The sequence below is a fragment of the Mustelus asterias genome, chromosome 11, assembly GCF_964213995.1.
Source record: "Mustelus asterias chromosome 11, sMusAst1.hap1.1, whole genome shotgun sequence".
NCBI classification, from domain to species: Eukaryota; Metazoa; Chordata; class Chondrichthyes; order Carcharhiniformes; family Triakidae; genus Mustelus; species Mustelus asterias.
Window position 1 is genome coordinate 49,064,033 of NC_135811.1, and position 20,348 is coordinate 49,084,380.

A 20,348-nucleotide genomic window follows, 5' to 3' on the forward strand; every position below is an offset into this window, starting at 1 on the left:
GAATTGAACCCGGGTCCCTGGCACTGTGAGGCAGCAGTGATAACCACTGTTCCTCCTGCACTAACTCTTGAGCCACATATTCATTTACCCCATTCTCCTGTTTCTGTACTCGCTAGCACAGCCGCACAGTGGTACAATGGTTCGCACTGCTGCCTCACCACACCAGGTACTCTGGTTCGATTCCCTGCTTGGGTCACCGTCTATGTGGAGTTTGCATATTCTCCCCGTGTCTGCGTGGGTTTCCTCCGGGTGCTTCGGTTTCCTCCCGAAAGATGTGCTGGTTAGGTGCATTCGCCATGTTAAATTCTCCCTCAGTGTACCCGAACAGGCACTGGAGCGTGGCGACTAGGGGATTTTCACAGTAATTTCATTGTAGTGTAAGTGTAAGCCTACTTTTGACACTAATAAATCAACTTTAAAACATGGCACCGGGAGTAATCTAGAGATTACAACCTTTCGGTCCTGCTTTTTAACCTGCTGCCTCGCTCCCCAATTCTTGATGCAGGACCCCATCCTTCATTCTACCCACATTGTTGATGCCAACATGTCGCACAACCCTCCCCCTTTCGAATGCTCTGCAGCCATTCAGTGACACCTTATCCCTGGACCCAGGGAGGCAACACAGCATCCAGGAGTCACGTCTGCGGCTGCAGAAATGCCTGTCTCTTCCCCGAACTAATGAGTCCCCTATCACTATTACTCTTCCATCTTTCTTTCTCCCCTCCTGTACAGTCAGCCTGCTTGTGTTGCCAGAAGCTTGGCTCTGTCTGCACTCCCTTGAGCAAACAAAATCCGCATCAGCTTCCAAAATGGAATACCAATTTGAGAGCGGTACTCCAAGGGGCTCCTGCAATACCTGTCTGCTTCTCTTGAACTGCCTGGTGGTCAACCTTCTTTCCTCCAATCCCTGGAGCTGTGGTGTGACCACCTCCTTAATGTTCTACCCATGGAACTCTCAGCCTTGCTGATGCCACACTGACTCTCGTATCCACCTGAATTCTGAAACACGAGCTCACGTTTCTGCAGTTGGAAGCACTTCCTGCATATGTGATCATCCTGGATGCCAGTGTGGTTCATGACTTCCCACACATGACAGGTTACACATTCCCTTCAGCTGATCTCACATGTCATATCTTAAACTTAAGCATAGTTATTCTTAAAAGATATTCAACCTAATATAGTCTTTGACTTGTATTATTTATTTACTTTCTTGCCACGTTACTTCATTATACTATTTCCGACTTTTACTTATTCCTGGTTCTTCGCAGTTAATTTTTTCAACTGGAACTGACTGTAAGGACAGCATTCCCAGGCTGCTTCATTGCAATGCAGACTGCCAGGACACCATTCCCAACAGCTTCACTGCACCAATGACTGGGAGACACCAATCCCAGGATGCTTCAATGTGCCACTGACAGTGAGGACACCTTTCCCAGACACTTCCCTGACACGTGACCATATCCCCCGGAATACATGTCCATGACATGGAACCATATCCCCCTGGATTCCACATCTCTGACATGTAACCGTATCCTCCTGGATTACACGTCTCTGACATGTGACCGTATCACCCTGGATTACACGCCCCTGACATGTGACCACACTCACACACACACTCACACACATCTTTCTCTCTGTAGGTCTGCTGCTCTACAATCTTGCGGCTGCTTCTGTATCCACTTCCATTTTTAATGGTCTGCCATTTACTAGAAATACAACTCTAATAGGGGCCACTTTTCCCACTTTCGCATTACTCAGAGAACAGAGAATAAAGAAAATTACAGCACAGGAACAGGCCCTTCGGCCCTCCAAGCCTGCACCGACCATGCTGCCCTTCTGAACTAAATCCCACGACCCTTCCGGGGGCCATATCCCTTTATTCCCACCCATTTGAAGACCATTCGGATCACTAGCAGAAAAATCCTCAACACTGTGGAACGGTGTAGAACTTTTCATTCTGTTACTGTTTGGCAGGCTCTGATTATTTCTAACTTACATCTCAAATGGCCCTTCCTGTGGCACATGAAGCAATGTACCTCTGTAAATCTGCAATTCTCAGGGATATGGTTTCTCCCACATTGGTAGCACTCTATGCTAATCCTGGGTGCCTGGTTTGCCTTTTTGAATCTACTTATGCTACTAGCTTCAGTATCCATTTCTCTATTTTGATAGGGCACCCCCCCAAGCTATATTACAAAGTTAGACTGGACCCCAATTATCTGTTAATTTGGCATTAATGTGAGGATATGATGTTTCACCCCAGGGGTGATTCAACTGACACAGTGGGACGCTTTTACCAAAACAAATTTTAATTAACAATACAGTTAATCTATAACAATCAAATTAGCTTAACATTTAAACAATGCTTAAACATGACAAGATACAATTTTTAACTGCTAACCTATGAGTTCCAATTCAAGCAATATTCCTCTTATAGACTTAAACCCTTCTTCAAAGTCAGTTAGCAATCCCCAGGTTTGTGTGCTTGTACTTGTTAACAGTCCAAGAGCATTTTGAACACCTCCGGAGAGAGAGAGACAGAGGCAGAGAGACACCTGTTTTCTGACAGTCCCAAACAACAACCTCCAGTCAGAGAGAAAGAGAGAGAGTAAAACAGAGACACCTCTTGCTGCTTTCAGAACTAGGCAGAAACTGCATTTATTTTTAAACACTGTCTCTTCTGCAAGCTTAGCTCCGCCCATTAACACATGATTCTCTGTCAATCAACTGCATCAAAATGCTATTCTGAAACCCCAAGGGAAACCGAAGTAAACACAAATGCATTAACTCTGTTTAGACAAACACATCCCGAGCTAAAATCAGTCATTATCCTGCATTTTCAACATTGAGCAATTTGTAAAACTGAGCTGAATTTTAAACATAACCCTTACAAGAAATATCATATAAATACGTTTCTTCAAGGCGCAGTATCGACACAGTTTGTACCGATGCCTCTGCCTCAGGTATGGCTGCTGTCTGCAGATTCCCACAGCCTGGGTTGTAAGTTCTGGAATTATCTCCCTGAACATTTCCACAACTCTCTCTCTCTTTCTTACTTTAAGCTGCTTTTTACTAATTGTCACTTTGACCAAGGTTTAGGCTGTGTCCTAACATCACGTTATATGTCGTGGTGAGTAAGGTGGATTTATAACGCTCCTGCAAAGTGGCTTGGGCACTCTGAATACTCTGTATAAATGTCAGTTGCGTTGTGTTGGTTGGGTTCCTAGAGACAAGTATCATTGATTATATATCTGTGTCTATAATGATAAAATGTAATTAATGTTTATCATGTTTTATATCGACGTATTTTTCCTGCCTCTATTGTGTTGTCCTTTAGCCGTCAGTGTCCCTGAAACGAGCTTTGCAGGTTGTGTACAAGTGACTCTGTGTTGGCCAAGATGAAATGTTGTTCAGCAATTGGGACAGATCAGAAACATTACTGACTGTCAGGAATGATCCAGCAGATTTTATCCTCACCATATTCTGTACGATCCAAACTGTCAGCATTCACACACATCAATCACACAAATCCAGCCTCAGCCAGCCTTTCATTGTATTGGCTGCTTCAACATTCAAATTCTGATCATGGAATTGAAGGGCCCGATTCTCCCATCGTGATCCGCAACCTTTCTGGTGGGTCGGGCCGGGAGATGTTCGTGTCGGCCATTTCACGGGTTCTCCGCGAGCATTAACGAACCAACCAGAGAAAAATGGCGCCGCCAGGAATGTGCAGAAAACCGGCGTGCCACTGATTTGCAATACTTACCATACCTGAGCGTGCCATTATCAGGATCGACACGGCAATCTCCGCCTACGTCTGCGTATCCCACCTCTTTGGCGTGATGTCACGTTGGCGCGAATCAGAGTAGGTATAGAAACGTCTCAACCTGCCGTGGCAGCCTTGAACCGGCGTGAGGAGGTAAGTGCTGCCAGCCGAGCGCAGGGGATGTTGCAGGCCGGCCCTGGAGATGCCGGGTGGCCTTCCTCCTGCTGCCTTCAGGTGTTGGCCCATGGACCAGTGATATCTGGGGTTGGGGGGAGGGGGGTTGTGGAGATCGGGGGGGCTTCTATTTTTTCTCAGAGCTCTCTGGATGAGGTTACGTGAAGGAGTCTCGCTCACCGCTCCCCTCCAGGGCAGCGCTATAGTTCAGTGTGGGAGGCCCCATCAAGGAGTCCTGCTGACCCTTCCCCTCCAGGGCACTGTGCAGGGGCATTGTCTTGCCGCGGGGTGTGGTCAGGGACTCGCTTGAGTGCTGGTGTTCCGGGGTGGGGGAGGAGTGCACCATGTGCTGACTGAGGCCTAACCAGATGAAGCAGCTGCTGCTCCAGGCCGGGATTCAGAGGTTCAGACATGGACTGCATGGAATCTGCTGTCACTGGGCACACATCTGGTGCTGCTTTGCTGTCTGTCCCTGCCCTGTGACACGGACCAGCAGCACATGCCTGTAACGGATGCTGCAGTTTCACACATAGCAATGGCTCAAGGGTGCGCAGTGCCCACAGCTGCACACCAACCTGCATAATCTGTGCCAGCATTTGTCATGATGGGGAACTCACACAACCCCACTCGGGCTATGGATGGCACCATGGATTGTGTGGTGTTGCCAGCTCCCACAAGTGGGGGTACTGGCCCAAGTGAGGAATTGGGATGGTGCTGGGTCTATGCAGCCAATGAGAATAATCCGTCATTCTATGCTCTTTCCAAAGGCCACTGTGCAGATGGATCTCGGTTTACTCGATCTGGAGCTGGCCGTGTTGGTGGCAGCAGAGGAGGAGAAGGAGGAGATGGCGGGCGTGGAGCGACCACCGCAGGAACAGCCACTACCAGACCCTCAGGAAGGAGGGCAGGGGGCTGCCGCTGAGGGCCAGGAGGTGGGTGAGCAGCCTCCCGAGAGGGTGCACAGAAGGCGGAGGGTACTGAGGCCAAGGAGGTACCGGCCCCACAACTCCTTCGAGGCCCTCTCGGAGGAGATGTGCCGTCGCCAACTGCTGCTCTCCAAGACCACGGTGCAACACATCTGTGAGGTGCTCGCACACCTGGCACCCTGTGGATGTGAAGGTCATGGCTGCCCTGAATTTTTATGCCTCCGGATCATTCCAGGTACCCAATGATGACCTCGCTGGTATCTTACAGGCCTCCGTGCACAGATGTGTATTCCCGGGCAGGGCAGTTCATTAATTTCAATGTGGGCCGTGCACAGCAGGAGGCCTGGGCTCTCGACTTTGCTTTATCGCCGGGATTCCCAATATCCAGGGAGCAGTGGATGGGACACACATTGCCTTGCGGGCCCCTCATGCAGGACCGCAGCAAGTTGTGAACAGGAAGGGGTTCCACTCTCTGAACGTCCAAATTGTCTGCGACCATCAAATGAAGATCATGCAGGTCGATGCACGCCACCCAGGGAGTGTCCGTGACAGTTTTGTGCTCCGGCAGTCGGACACCCCTGGGTTCTTTGAAGACCAGCCCGGGCTCCCCGGATGGCTACTGGGTGACAAGAGTTACCCGCTAAGGTCATGGCTGATGACACCTGTGTGGAAGTCCGAGACCGAGGTGGAGATGAGGTCCATGCAGCCACCCGGTCCATCATTGAGGGGTATATCGGCCTGCTGAAGATGCGGTTCCGCTGCTTGGACCGCTCTGGGGGTGCCTCCAGTATGACCCTGTGCGTGCTTCACGCATCATCATTGTTTGCTGCGCTCTGCACAACATCACCCAGCAGCGGGGAGACCAGCTGGAGCAGGAGGAGGAGGAGGGGGAGGAGGAGCGGCGAGGGGGTGAGATGGGCGTCCCGCCATATGAAGGGCCGGAGGAAAGAGGGCGGGCGGTGATGGCAGGTGTCCGGCAGGGAAGAGCAGCGAGGGACGCCTTGACTGCAGCCCGCTTCACCCAGCTGGTGCTGTGCAGTGAGGGAGCTGCAACCACCCCACATCCCCCACACCCCAGGAGCAAGTGCAGCCGCCATTCCCCCTCCAAACCAACCTGGGCTCTCAAACCACCACATCACCCTTCCCCTGCTCCTGTCATCCCACCACCCTATCCCCAGAAACATCCGACCCTATTAATGTGCCTGGGCTGGCAATGGTTGCGAGTCTTGGTTGAAGGCTGGAGGATGATGACGACTCGCTGTTGTGCTCACTGGGATCCTGCCCCTGGTGCAACTCAAGTCTGACTCCTACCTGTGCTCCGAATGCACGCTGCCGCCCTGGCCCAGGTAGCTGTAAGGGTTGGGGATACAAGTTTTTTGCCCAATGTAGGGTGAGAGGAGGAGGGGAGGCAGGGGGAGCACTTGCACCAACGGTCTGGTGGATGTTGGGGAAGGTAGGGCAGACACTCTAACATGTGGACAGAGTGGTGAAGAAGGCATTCGGCATGCTTGGTTCCATCGGTCAGAACACTGAATACAGGAGTTGGGACGTTTTGTTGAAGTTGTACAAGATGTTGGTAAGGCCACACTTGGAATACTGTGTGCAATTCTGGTCACCCTATTATAGAAAGGATATTATTAAACTGGAGCGAGTGCAGAAAAGATTTACTCGGATGCTACCGGGACTTGATGGATTGAGTTATGAGGAGAGGCTGAATAGACTGGGACTTTTCTCTCTGGAGCGTAGGAGGCTGAGGCGTGACCTTATCGAGGTCTATAAACTAATGAGGGGCATAGACAAGGTAGACAGTCAATATCTTTTCCCAAAGGTAGGGGAGTCTAAAATTAGAGGGCATAGTTTAAGGTGAGAGGGGAGAGATACAAAAGTGTCCAGAGGGGCAATTTTTTCACACAGAGTGGGTGAGTGTCTGGAACAAGCTGCCAGAGGTAGTAGTAGAGGCGGGTACAATTTTATCTTTTAAAAAGCATTTAGATAGTTACATGGGTACGATGGGTATAGAGGGATATGGGCCAAATGCAGGCAATTGGGATTAACTTAGGAGTTTTATAAAAAAAAGGGCAGCATGGACAAGTTGGGCCGAAGGGCCAGTTTCCATGCTGTAAACCACTTTGACTCTATCTATGTGGCTGAATCTGCAAGGCGCAACAGACAGCACCACGATGCATGGGAGTCGGGAGCACTGAGCTCTGTGGTGAGGGGGCGGGGGAGGGGTGGGAAATCAGAGACACATTAGTCACAGCTGTGAGGTGCAATTAACAGTTTATTTTGCTTTTAACGTTATTGATTAATAAACCCTGACGAATGCTGACCTTCACCTGTGCCCTCTAGTGAACTACAACTTTAACTTTGTGCGGCCTATTCCTTCTTCTTGGTGCTACCCCCAGGATGCACATCAGAGGTGGAGGTGTCCAGCTATGATGCACGCCCCGTTGCCTGTGATGCCCTTGGCGGATGTGCCCTGGGTGCCTGCGACCTGGAGGACCCCGGCTGACTTGCGGATGGCACTGTTTCGGTGCCACCCTGTTCATCTCGCTGGCCCTGAGATGCCCCAGTATGAGGAAGGGGGAAATTGGAATGTCATGGTACGTGCGGGATCTCCTGGGTGGAAGACCCCAGCATGGGTTCAAGTCCTTCTTCCTCCCTTGGGATGCCCAGAAGCCCCGGGGACACTTCATGAGATGCCAGGGTCACTGGACTGAGCTGCAGAAGCCCCGGCATCACCTGGCTCTGCCAGTCTTGGAGGCCCAGATGTGCCTGCCCTGTGGTCTGTGATCCCTCAGCCCTGGCCCTCTGAGACTGGGCCAAGCTCTGGAGACCCCCGCTGCAGCATTCTGTGAGCGAGCCAGGCTCTGGAGCCCCTCAGCAGTAGCTCTCTAAGCCTGGGCTAAGTTGTCGAGGCTCACAGCCACGGCCGGCTGTGTCTCCAGGCTGTGAGCGAGAGTCCCAGCCATGGCCAGCAGTGTCTCCCACATGCCCCCGACACCATGGCCATGGAACGCTGTGCCTCTTGGATGCTGGAAATACACTCGCCCGTAGTGTCTCCAGGATGGCCTGGACCCTGTCACCCATGAGGACAGACCCCTGAGCCAGACTTTGCACTGCGGTCGCCACCCTTGCAGTGTAGGCCTGGGTCTCACGCTGTGTCAGCACCACCTCCTGCAACAGCACTCTGTTTGACTCCCCTAAACAGCCTTGCAGTCGCAACATGGTTGCTGACAGCCCTTCCACAAATCCCCGGTTTTCCTGATGCATCTCCACCAGCCTTGGGAGGAACAAACCCAGAGGCTCAGCAGCTGGCTTGGGGACAGCTGAATCCTGGCCTCCGGCAGACCTCTGAGCCCAAGCCCTTGGATGTGCATCAGTGTCTGTGATGTGCTCACCAGTCCGTGACCCAGAAGCCTCAACACTAGAGGTACCCACCGTGGTGATAGTCTCTGTGTTGGTGGGTTGTGTGGTACATGCTGGTACCGCTTCAGTGGTGCTGCCCTCGGAGGATTCCTCAGTGCCTCCCTCCGAGATGTCATCCAGGGGTTCATGGGCAATTTGTTCCAGAGCAGCGAGGGCGGTGGCAACACCCAAAGGGCCGGGTTCCTCTGGGTCCAGAGCTGTAAAAAATAACACACATTAGGGGAAGGGAGGTAAAACATTCTATGCATCATCGCACTTACTCAGAGGAGGACCATGGTTGAGGGTGAACTTCTGCTCACTTGCATGCTGGACGCCGGCCTGGCTGTCGATGACCAATTGGGAAGGCCCATCTCCCCCTGCCAGCTTCAGGGCACGCTTCTCCGTACTCGTCAGCTGCCGCAGGTCAGGCACACCACCACCAGTCTGTGTCATCTCCCGTGCGTTGCGGACTTTCTTTTCCTGTGGGAACATAAGGTGGATAGCAAGCATTGAGATATTGCAGTGCACAGTGCGCAATGCGTGCCTGTGTCTCGGGCGTTGTGCTGGTAGTTTCGGGGAAAGCGGTCACCACTGAAGGGTGCTCACTGAGGGGTGAGGGGAAGGGGTTAAATTCTGTTCCTGGCGGAAGGGTAACTTGTTGCTTGCCCTTCAGGTGTCGAAGCAGCGTTTGAAATCCGTGCCAAGCACGTGCGGGGTTCCAAGTGGGATTCTCACTCACCCTTGCTGCTCGAAGAAGGTTGTACATTTTATTGCGACACTGCTGGCAAGAGCGCGGTGTCAGGCTCCTGGCATTCACCACCTCTGCCACCTCCTCCCACAATGCCATGGCGGATGCACCCCTTGGGTGAGGACCATGGCCAGGGAGGATCCGCTCACGCCTCTTCTCCACGGCATCCAGCAGGTGCTCCTGGTCGGCCTCTGTGAACTGGGTGCAGGTTTGCGCCCAACTGTCTTTGTGGTGTGACTGGCTGTGTGTCCATTCCTGTAGTTTGTATACAGCTCTGGATTATCAGGGGAGTGGGGGTGCAGTGAGTGCGGCCAGTCAGGGGAGTGCGGGTGCAGTGAGTGCGGCCAGTCAGGGGAGTGCGGGTGCAGTGAGTGCGGCCAGTCAGGGGAGTGCGGGTGCAGTGAGTGCGGCCAGTCAGGGGAGTGCGGGTGCAGTGAGTGCGGCCAGTCAGGGGAGTGCGGGTGCAGTGAGTGCGGCCAGTCAGGGGAGTGCGGGTGCAGTGAGTGCGGCCAGTCAGGGGAGTGCGGGTGCAGTGAGTGCGGCCAGTCAGGGGAGTGCGGGTGCAGTGAGTGCGGCCAGTCAGGGGAGTGCGGGTGCAGTGAGTGCGGCCAGTCAGGGGAGTGCGGGTGCAGTGAGTGCGGCCAGTCAGGGGAGTGCGGGTGCAGTGAGTGCGGCCAGTCAGGGGAGTGCGGGTGCAGTGAGTGCAGCCAGTCAGGGGAGTGGGGGTGCAGTGAGTGCGGCCAGTCAGGGGAGTGCGGGTGCAGTGAGTGCGGCCAGTCAGGGGAGTGCGGGTGCAGTGAGTGCAGCCAGTCAGGGGAGTGCGGGTGCAGTGAGTGCGGCCAGTCAGGGGAGTGCGGGTGCAGTGAGTGCGGCCAGTCAGGGGAGTGCGGGTGCAGTGAGTGCGGCCAGTCAGGGGATGTGGGTGCAGTGAGTGCGGCCAGTCAGGGGAGTGCGGGTGCAGTGAGTGCGGCCAGTCAAGCACCCATTGGCAACAAATACTTGTGAGAGATTTTGAAGGGTCTCAATTGAGTGTCATTCATCCCTCGGGATGCTATTTGGCTGCCATTCAATAGGCTGCTGTGTCCAGGTGCGGTGCAATACTCAAGGCTCCCATTCAAGAGAGGGAATGCTCGCAAGCTGCTGGTGTGCATGACAGCACAACGCAATTACCCTGCAGGGCAGCAGTGAGGTCAGTATGTTCAAGGGATGGAGGGATTGGGTACCCGCGTTATCCAGATCCATGGGGGCATGAGGTGAGCGGCAGCCATGTCTGTGCGTGGGGAGAGACGGGGGCGGGGCATCGATGTCTGTATGGGGGGGCGGGGCCAGCGATGTCTGTATGGGGGAGGGGAGCCAGTGCTGTCTGTATGGGGGAGGGGGGGGCAGCGATGTCTGTATGGGGGAGGGGGGCAGCGATGTCTGTATGGGGGAGGGGGGCAGCGCTGTCTGTATGGGGGAGGAGGGGCAGCGGTGTCTGTATGGGGGAGGGGGGGCAGCGCTGTCTGTATGGGGGAGGGGGCAGTGCTGTCTGTATGGGGGAGGGGGGCAGCGATGTCTGTATGGGGGAGGAGGCAGCGCTGTCTGTATGGGGGAGGGGGCAGCGCTGTCTGTATGGGGGAGGGGGGCCAACACTGTCTGTATGGGGGAGGGGGCAGCACTGTCTGTATGGGGGAGGAGGGGCAGCGATGTCTGTATGGGGGAGGGGGCAGTGCTGTCTGTATGGGGGAGGGGGCAGTGCTGTCTGTATGGGGGAGGAGGGGCAGCGGTGTCTGTATGGGGGAGGGGGCAGCACTGTCTGTATGGGGGAGGGGGGGCAGCGATGTCTGTATGGGGGAGGGGGGCAGCGCTGTCTGTATGGGGGAGGAGGGGCAGCGGTGTCTGTATGGGGGAGGGGGGGCAGCGCTGTCTGTATGGGGGAGGGGGCAGTGCTGTCTGTATGGGGGAGGGGGCAGCGCTGTCTGTATGGGGGAGGGGGGCCAACACTGTCTGTATGGGGGAGGGGGCAGCACTGTCTGTATGGGGGAGGAGGGGCAGCGATGTCTGTATGGGGGAGGGGGCAGTGCTGTCTGTATGGGGGAGGGGGCAGTGCTGTCTGTATGGGGGAGGAGGGGCAGCGGTGTCTGTATGGGGGAGGGGGCAGCACTGTCTGTATGGGGGAGGGGGGGCAGCGATGTCTGTATGGGGGAGGGGGCAGTGCTGTCTGTATGGGGGAGGAGGGGCAGCGGTGTCTGTATGGGGGAGGGGGGGCAGCGATGTCTGTATGGGGGAGGGGGGGCAGCGATGTCTGTATGGGGGAGGGGGCAGCGCTGTCTGTATGGGGGAGGAGGGGCAGCGGTGTCTGTATGGGGGAGGGGGGGCAGCGCTGTCTGTATGGGGGAGGAGGGGCAGCGATGTCTGTATGGGGGAGGGGGGCAGCGCTGTCTGTATGGGGGAAGGGGGCCAGCACTGTCTGTATGGGGGAGGGTGGCCAGTGCTGTCTGTATGGGGGAGGAGGGGCAGCGATGTCTGTATGGGGGAGGGGGGGCAGCGATGTCTGTATGGGGGAGGGGGGCCAGTGATGTTTGTATGGGGGAGGGGGGGGCAGCGCTGTCTGTATGGGGGAGGGGGGCCAGTGCTGTCTGTATGGGGGAGGGGGGGGCAGCGCTGTCTGTATGGGGGAGGGGGGCCAGTGCTGTCTGTATGGGGGAGGGGGGGCAGCGATGTCTGTATGGGGGAGGGGGCCAGCACTGTCTGTATGGGGGAGGGGGGGCAGCGATGTCTGTATGGGGGAGGGTGGCCAGTGCTGTCTGTATGGGGGAGGGGGGGGCAGCGCTGTCTGTATGGGGGAGGGGGGCCAGTGCTGTCTGTATGGGGGAGGGGGGGCAGCGATGTCTGTGGGGGGGTTGTGGGGACCCACGATGTCTGTGTGTGGGCCAGCGATGTCTGTGGGGAGGTTGTGGGGGCCAGCGATGTCTGTGGGGGGGTTGTGGGGACCACGATGTCTGTGTGTGGGCCAGCGATGTCTGTGCGGAGGTTGTGGGGGCCAGCGATGAGGCCAGGGTGAGGCCATCGATGTCTGTGGGTTTTGGATAGCAGTGATCTGGATGCTGGGAAGTTTTTTCCGCGATCTCCCAGCGATGCGCGCATGCGTGTGTTCCTGCTCATCCCACTGATTTCAGGCTCTTTGGCGCGAATAGGCCCCATCGCTAGGGTTTTTAATGGGATTCACGATTGTGACCTCTGCATTGCACAGAGTGCGGAGATTCAGGTCTGAAGCTGCGCTGAAAAAACAGTCGTGATCGAGACCAGTCTTCCCACCAATTCAGCACTTTTGGGAGAATTGCCCCTGAAATCTCTGTTAGAAAATCAGAACCTGCTGCCATTGTGTTTGGTTCTTTTTTGCCCATTTTAACCTATTTTCATATCCTTTAGTCTTCCCCCCCTCTACATCTTTCCACACACAGCAACAACTCTTGGGAGACAGAAACAAATCTTATTTGGTGAATTCACCAGCGTGGCCAATGTTTCTGAATGAAGCACAGAGATTTAGAATAATTACAATGAGATGATTTGAAAATTATACACGTGTGTAACATACTCCATTCTAAGCAGAATATCAGTGAAGTGGATTCCATTAGAAGCTGTCGATAGATTCGAGAGTGTTCATTCATCTTTCGGTTCAGCTTTTGTTGGGACAGTCATTGTCGTCCTCGATGGAAAGGCGTAATTCACAAAGAGCACTGAGATATTCTTCATTGTCAGGATCCAACTCCGAGGCTTTTGCAAAGTTTTCAGTAGCCTCGCGCTTCTCCCCATCCAGTTGGTGCATTAAGCCAAGAACACCATAGGCCTTGCTGTCTCTGCCATTCCTGCGAAGTTGTCTTTCTGCGATTATCTTCAAGTTATCACGGCACTTTTTCCGATCGGTTGAGCTATAATTGACTTTCATTCCTTCCAGAAAATGGGACATAGCATTTGATTCTGATTTTTTATGATTCAGTTCAAATAATCCAGCCTCCAAACATATTGCCTGCTTATTTTCTGGACGGATACCTTCCAATTTCAGTAAATTATTGTAGATCTCCCGTGTTTCTGCATATTCTTCGTTTAATGTACATATCCTGGCATAATCCAGCTGTGCCCTAATAAATGTTAATGGGCGAGGCTCAAAGGCCTTTTTAAAATGATACTTACACAGTTCAATCAGTTCAGCTCTCTGTTCAAAAGCAGGATCACTCGGTCTTTTGCTCTGTGGTTTTCTGTTCAGTGACAATAGTTTCCTTCTGTAACATGCACCTATTTGATGGTGTAAGATCGTTGAGTTTGGGGTAATTTCCAATCCTTTCTTCAACAGATCCACAGCTTTTTCCACATCTCGTTTTAATCTGTAAAATTTTGCTGCATAGCGAATCACATGTGGAAGATCCGGGGATTTCTGCAACGCTCCTTCAACTAATCCAAGCGCTTCCTCAGTTTGATTACGCTGTTGTAGTTTTAGAGCCAGCAGCACCATGGCTTCAGCATGATCCGGATCGAGCTCCAGCACACGTCTCAACTGCTTCATTGATTGAGTGGGGTTGTAACTCTCTGAGGTTCCAGCAAATGTTTCCAGACGAGACAGAACAGTCGCATATCCAAAATTCCATTCAATATTATCCGGAACTTTTTCCAGAGCCGTTTTAAAACATTCCTTTGCTTCTTCATAATATTGAGAAGTAGACTTCAACAGTGACCAACCCTTCTCCCCGTACACTTCAGGTATCATTGCTGTATACCGAGAGGCATCAGGAAATTGTTGACAGATCCTCTCCAGTTTGTCGAGGTAGGACTGAGCCTCTGTCAGTTGTCCCATGTGATAATTGACCCAGGAACGGTTTCCATAGGTGACGATGATTCTTTTTTCAAATTCATCTTCATGATTCTCCCTCAGAATCTTTTCAGCTTCCTGTAAGTTTTGAATCGCCTCCTCACAGTTTCCTTGCAGACAGTTTACAAAAGCGAGTTGGTTGTAAGACCTGCCTCGATATTTCACATTTGTCTGGATTGTGTCTTCTAATCTTTGCTTCATATCATCCAAGTCAATGTTTTTTTTCTGTGGCCCCCACGTGAAGTGACATTGAAGCTGATCGAGCTTCACTTTCAACAAATCCTTCTCTTGGTCACTGCAAGAGAAACAAAAATCATCAAAATCCATCTCAGACTGACCCATTTCCCAGCTCCTCCATCCAGTTTTATTATCTAAGAGCTGCTCCTGACTCCGGGACTCAATGTCCCTGAAACCTCTGGTCCCACAGTGATTATCTCAGCAAAACCTCCCAGCAAAGTGAAGGGATTTACTTCATAACCTTATCTGTTCTTACAATTGTCTCCTGTCTGCTGTTTGATGTACTACCTGGTGGACATTTAATCTTCTCACTAAGTGAACAGTAAATCTCAATCCCAATGAGATGAAGAGGAGTTCTCGTTGAAATACTCAATCTGCCTATTGGTTTTGTCCAGTACATCTCCCTCTCATTCTGCTCCACAGTTCCCTCCTCACCGAGGCTGCCTGTAGTCCCAGCAGTGGCTCCACTCAAACCTGACGCTGCTGAGACTACAGAGCTGCTGATCTCAAGATGATCGGGCTGCTCTTTAGGGTGGGACCTCCCACCCCAGTTAAGTGTGAAGTCTCACCATAAGTCTTTGTGCTGCTCTCAGTGTTAAATTGATGAGGGCAGTCAGCAGTATCTGGCCAATGCACCTAACCAGCATGTCTTTCAGACTGTGGGGGGAAACCGGAGCACCCGGAGGAAACCCACGCAGACACGGGGAGAACGTGCAGACTCCACAGACAGTGACCCAAGCCGGGGGCGGGGGGGGGGCGGTGAGGGGCGTGGGGGGGGCGGGGGGGGGGGGGTGGTGGGGTTGGTGGGGGGGGGGGGGGCGGGGGGTGGTAGGGGGGTGGGGGGGGCAGTGGGTGGTGGGGCGGGGGGGGCACGGTGGGGGGGTGGGGGGTTTGCGGGGGGGGGTTGGTGGGGGGCGGGAGGGGCGCATGGGGGGGGTGGGGTGGTAAACCACACACACTTGTTTTTTTTCTCAGGGCGGCCCAAGATCTGGAGAGATTACCAGCCTGTGGATCTGGAGAGCTTTACATCGGTTTTCAGTCTGAACCTGATATTTAGAGATATTTCAGTAAGATTCCTCCCAAATATTCCTCAGGATAAGGGCTCAGCAACTCCTCAGACACTGAAACAGTCTGTACCCGGCTACAGGAAGCTCTGGGTAAGAGTCAGGCTTGAGCTGATAAGTGTCAAGTTACGTTCATGCCACACAAGGCCCAGGCAATGAACATCCCCAACAAGAGAGAATCTAACTATCTTCCCTTGATAATCAATTATATTATCCTCACTGAATCCTCCACTACCAACACCCTGGAGATTGACCAGAAACAGAACTGGACCAGCCATATCAAAACTGTGGCTGGAATTTTACCATTTTCAGTGACCTGTGTACCTGTACACCCAGATCCCTTTGCCTATCAATACTCTTAAGGGTTCTGCCATTCACTGTATATTTCCTATCTGTATTAGACCTTCCAAAATGCATTATCTCACATTTGTCCGGATTAAACTCCATCTGCCATCTCTCCGCCCAAGTCTCCAGCTGATCTATATCCTGCTGTATCCTCTGATGTTCCTCATCGCTATCCGTAAATCCACCAACCTTTGTGTCGTCCGCAAACTTATCAATCAAACCAGTTACATTTTCCTCCAAATTATTTATATATATTGCAAACAGCAAAGGTCCCAGCACTGATCCCTGAGGAACACCACTTGTATGGTGGTGTGTAAGTGGTTGCGTAGTGGTGGGATGATCCAAGTGCACTGTGGCCCCCTTCAAAAATAGCGCCCTGATATTCAAAAAACCAAGTTGCTGGCAGGGCAGCTCAATCAGAGCTCGCCCACCAGCATGGCATCATGTGACCCATCCCCTGCCTCTTTTGTAACATCAAGTGTACTGCATCCATTATACTGCATGTATTTTTGTGTTATTTTCTTTGTTGCTATGATTTTTAAACTTATCATCGCACATTCATTCTGGTGCAGAAGGAGGCAATTCGGTCCATTGTGTCTGCACCAGTTCTTCAAATGAGCAAAAGAGTTTTAAACAAATAAGTGCACACTAACTGTTATTTGTTTAAGTAGTTGCATGATTGCTTTAAGAGCCAGTCATATGCTTTGACAGTGATGTCATTACAATGTTTCACAGGCCACTGTTTAGCTTCAGAATTTATTCTGTGCAAAGCTCATTTCTTTCAATAAACCTGTTGTATGTTACTTTGACTCTACATGTGCAAACTGCATCTTTTCATTTTATTTAAAACCTAAAACCCTTAACATAGCTCGGATATTACAGTAACAAAAACATATAGACAATAACCAACTAAACCAGACAAGACAGGGATAGGGAATTGGCACAAAATAATTTAAAGTCTTTCAAACTTTATAAAACTGTTTGGTATAGGAAGCATTCTGCCCTTAATGCAACTAATAGAATGTGAAATTGCCAATGATAATTCTTGTACGTTAACGTTTTATCCAGCTGTGTTCCTTAGACAAGGAAATCACTTGGCTGACAAAAGGAATTTCAGAATTATTAGCCTGGAAACAAACAAAACATGTGAGATAACGGACCTAAGTAACGCGATAACAGATCTAAATCCATGCCAGCAATGAGAGATAATAGGTCCAAAGTTGCTGACTTGATCTTTGAACCAAGCAGCAGTATTTCAGAATTGTTGCTCAATGATTGGTCAGCCAAAGGGGTATGATGTTTTACAGACCAATCAAACTCTGCCCCACTAGATCCCTCACACAGTAAGAGACACGGTCTATTCAAACCTTCTTCCTTTGTCTGGAAGATACTCAACATTTGATTGGCCATTATACCATTTGGAAAGACACCATTAGACACCACTGTATTATTATCAACCCCTTATTGCTGCTCTCAAAGGCTATGGAGAAGTGCTGGGCAACCTGCAGACTGGGGCCATCTGTATTCTGAGTGTGGCCCACTAGATATTTTCTTGACCATGAGCAGGGTTGTCACATTCCGCTGATTTCCATCCATGCAGTTTTTTTTCCAACCAGTATGACTGAAGTGATACAGACATAAAGCAAGGGCAAGTGAAGTGAGGAGCATGCTGATTGCTCACAATATTGACAATAAGAGCCGTGAGCTCCCTCTGCCTCCAAAATGTCAATGTTTCCTTTGTTTTTGCCATTTGAAGTTAATGATGGCTCTATTAATATATGAATGATTAAGTAATTTCTATAATTTGTTATGAAATATTCAGCGTGTATTAAATGTAATTAATCTTATTCATGGGGTCATGATTCATAAACAAGCCCGATTTCAATCTTATCTTATAACCTATACAGACAAGTGGATAGTTTTCCATCTGATAGGCGCAGGCCTTACATTTCTGATCAGAAATTTTGGACCAATGTCCCCTTATCCTAGACACAGCAATCAGAGAAAGCCCAGACTCAGAGGCAAGTCCAGAGTTTCAGGCTGACATTTCCAATGAGGGGCATGAGAGGGGTAGGGGGCCTAGTCCAGGGGGAAGGGTGCAGGGGGTAGTACGTCCTCAGGAAAGGGACTGTCTCTGATGGATTCAGAGCACCTGTAAGAGAGGCTCTCTCCACCACCCCCCAGGGTTACCCAACACCTGCCAGTGCAGATTTAGCTGCCGGGCTATCTGCATGTCGTGGACCTCATCCTGCTGCAAGTAAAATACTGGTGCGATGAGGCTACTTTAGGGCCTTACTAGGCCCAAGGGCAGACTAAGGTTCTCTTGTCCTTGACTGAGCAATCAAAGAAAGGCTAGCCTCAGAGGCAAGTCCAGAGTTTCATGGGACCAGAATGGCAGCCCCGATGAAGGGCATGAGGCGAGTAGGGAGCCATCCAAAGCCTCCTCCACTCCCTCTAAAATTTCAGACAGGTCAGGGGCAGGTCGATGGGCGGCAGGATGGCCACCCTCAGGATCTGAACTTTCCACCTTTATTCACAGGAGTGTAAAGTCCAACCCTAATGTCTTTAATCCAGTTCTCTTTCTTTATCCATAATGTCCCTAATTATATCCACCAGTAACATTGTAATAATTTCACCCTGAACTGACAAGGCTATTCCTCTTCCGACACCTTATCATTTCTTTTCTGAAGATTCTGTAGCCTGGTACATTTAGTTCCCAGTCCGGACCATCTTCCAGTCAGGCTGGGCATCAGGCCATACCCTCCAAGGTGAATTCTCGATTGCAATCTGTTCAATTTGTTGCTCATATTTGGTGCATTTGTATAACTAATGAGCCACACGGTGTGCTTCTGCTCTGATGTTTCACTCACATATTACTTATTTCTCTCTCCACCTGAGACCTGCTCCCTCATTATTAATTCAAAATCCCCGTGACCCTCCTGTTGATCATTTCCACTATTACCCTAGTCTCAGGCTGGTTAAGGTGGAGTCCCAAGGGTACAGTACCTTCCTGTCCCAGCACTGATGCCAGTTTCTCATGGAATTGCATCCCTCTTTCCCACATCACCCCATCTACCATGTGTTCACCTCCTCAACCGTCTTATCTCTGCACCAAACGGCGCACAGCCTGGTTAATAAAGCAGAGAATCTCTGTGTTAGCAACCTTTGATCACATATTGCTGCTAACCATTTGTTTGCTTTAAGAAACTGAACGTTGTTTCATAGTTTATTTAACAAGGAGGTCCAAGTCAAACAAAGGCCTATTTTTATCGATCAAACCTGGCTCCAGTTCTCAATACCATCGCTGGCTCTTATCCCAGGTTAAACAATCTTTCCTTTCCTTTTCTTACCGTCACTGGGTTTTCTATTTCTTTGCTGCTTGACTCCATTAATTAACGTCATATAAAATACAGGTTGGCATTGAGTGGAAGTTCTATGGGATGCAGAGGCGCCTTTGGTAGATGACCCAGTTTCACTGCCATATAGAAAGCTGGTGACAACAACAGCATTGGGTCCTGAAGCCATTATCCTCTTATGGGGATCTCTCGCTGAAGGCCAGGTTGTGCAATGTTTGCTGGCCTGTGCTGACACAGCTGATAGTGTGCTGTATCTCCTCTCGGGAAAGGTAGCTGCCCAGATATGGGAAGCTTTCAACAATTTCTAAAGTCTCGCATCAACGCCAATAAGGGGAGGAGTAAGTGCTTGTTGAGGGGAAGGATGCTGGTGGCTGACCTCAATCTTGTTGATGTTGAGTGAGAGACCAAGTTTTTTGTGCAAAGCTGAAGACATGGTCTGGAAGTCGCTTGCATTGTGGGCCACAACTCTGTGCACATTTCAATAGGTAAAAGGTAAAGGTCAAATCGCCATAGTCCCAGATGACCATAGGCTGGTCTGCCCCTTTGGTGTGGAGACGCCAGCGTTGGACTGGGGTAAACACAGTAAGAAGTCTAACAACACCAGGTTAAAGTCCAACAGGTTTATTTGGTTGCAAACGCCACTAGCTTTCGGAGTGGGAGATCTCCCACTCCACCTGACGAAGGAGCAGCATGCTCCGAAAGCTAGTGGCGTTTGCTACCAAATAAACCTGTTGGACTTTAACCTGGTGTTGTTAGACTTCTTACTGCCCCTTTGGGGCAGAGAACTGACTGGTAGCAATTTAACCTGAGGATCACCACACCTCAGGCGAGGGGCAAGGTTGAGAGGGCGGGGCCTTCATGAATAATCTCAGCTGGCACGGGAATTGAACCCACGCTGTTGGCATCGCACTGCATCAGGAATCAACCGTCCAGCCAACTGAGTGAAAAGGACCCCCAAGGGTAAATGGACAATTACAATAAGAACAAAGAAAAGAACAAAGAAAAGTACAGCACAGGAACAGGCCCTTGGGCCCTCCAGGCCCAGGCCAATCATGATGCCCTAACTAAACTAAACTAAACACAGAACCATTTGCCCTTACTCGGACCGTATCCCTCTATTCCCTCCCTGTTGAGGTAAATAGTGTATCGTGAATATGCTGGAAAATCACCTTACACTTGGCTCTCAGGCTGAAAAGGTTCCAAGTCTTCCTGTTAAGTAGAAACTCAATCATGAGCCCTTGTGGAACTTCATCAGGACCAGGCAGAAGTAGATAGTGACGAAGGTTGTTGCAATCACATAACTTGGCTTGATGTTATTCCAGATGTGAAAGGGCTCTGTCTCTAATCCATTGCAAAGGACGGCTGCTATCTTGCCATCATGCAAGAGTGGCAGGTTAGTAAACATAGTGCTGCACATCCAAGTTTCTGGAGGACATTCCTAAGGGCTTCATGGATCTTCGACAGATCGGTGAAGATCA

At 51.1% G+C, this 20,348-nt stretch overlaps 1 protein-coding gene and 1 pseudogene across 3 annotated transcripts in view; both read right to left on the reverse strand.

Moving 5' to 3' along the window:
• lipf (lipase, gastric) overlaps window positions 1-20,348 on the reverse strand; it is a 911,257-nt gene that overhangs the window by 120,637 nt on the left and 770,272 nt on the right. The gene's annotated exons all lie outside the window — the stretch shown is intronic.
• On the reverse strand, window positions 12,523-14,210 carry LOC144500242 (interferon-induced protein with tetratricopeptide repeats 5 pseudogene; annotated as a pseudogene). Its single transcript, XR_013498958.1, has one exon. The product of XR_013498958.1 is annotated as an interferon-induced protein with tetratricopeptide repeats 5 pseudogene (transcript).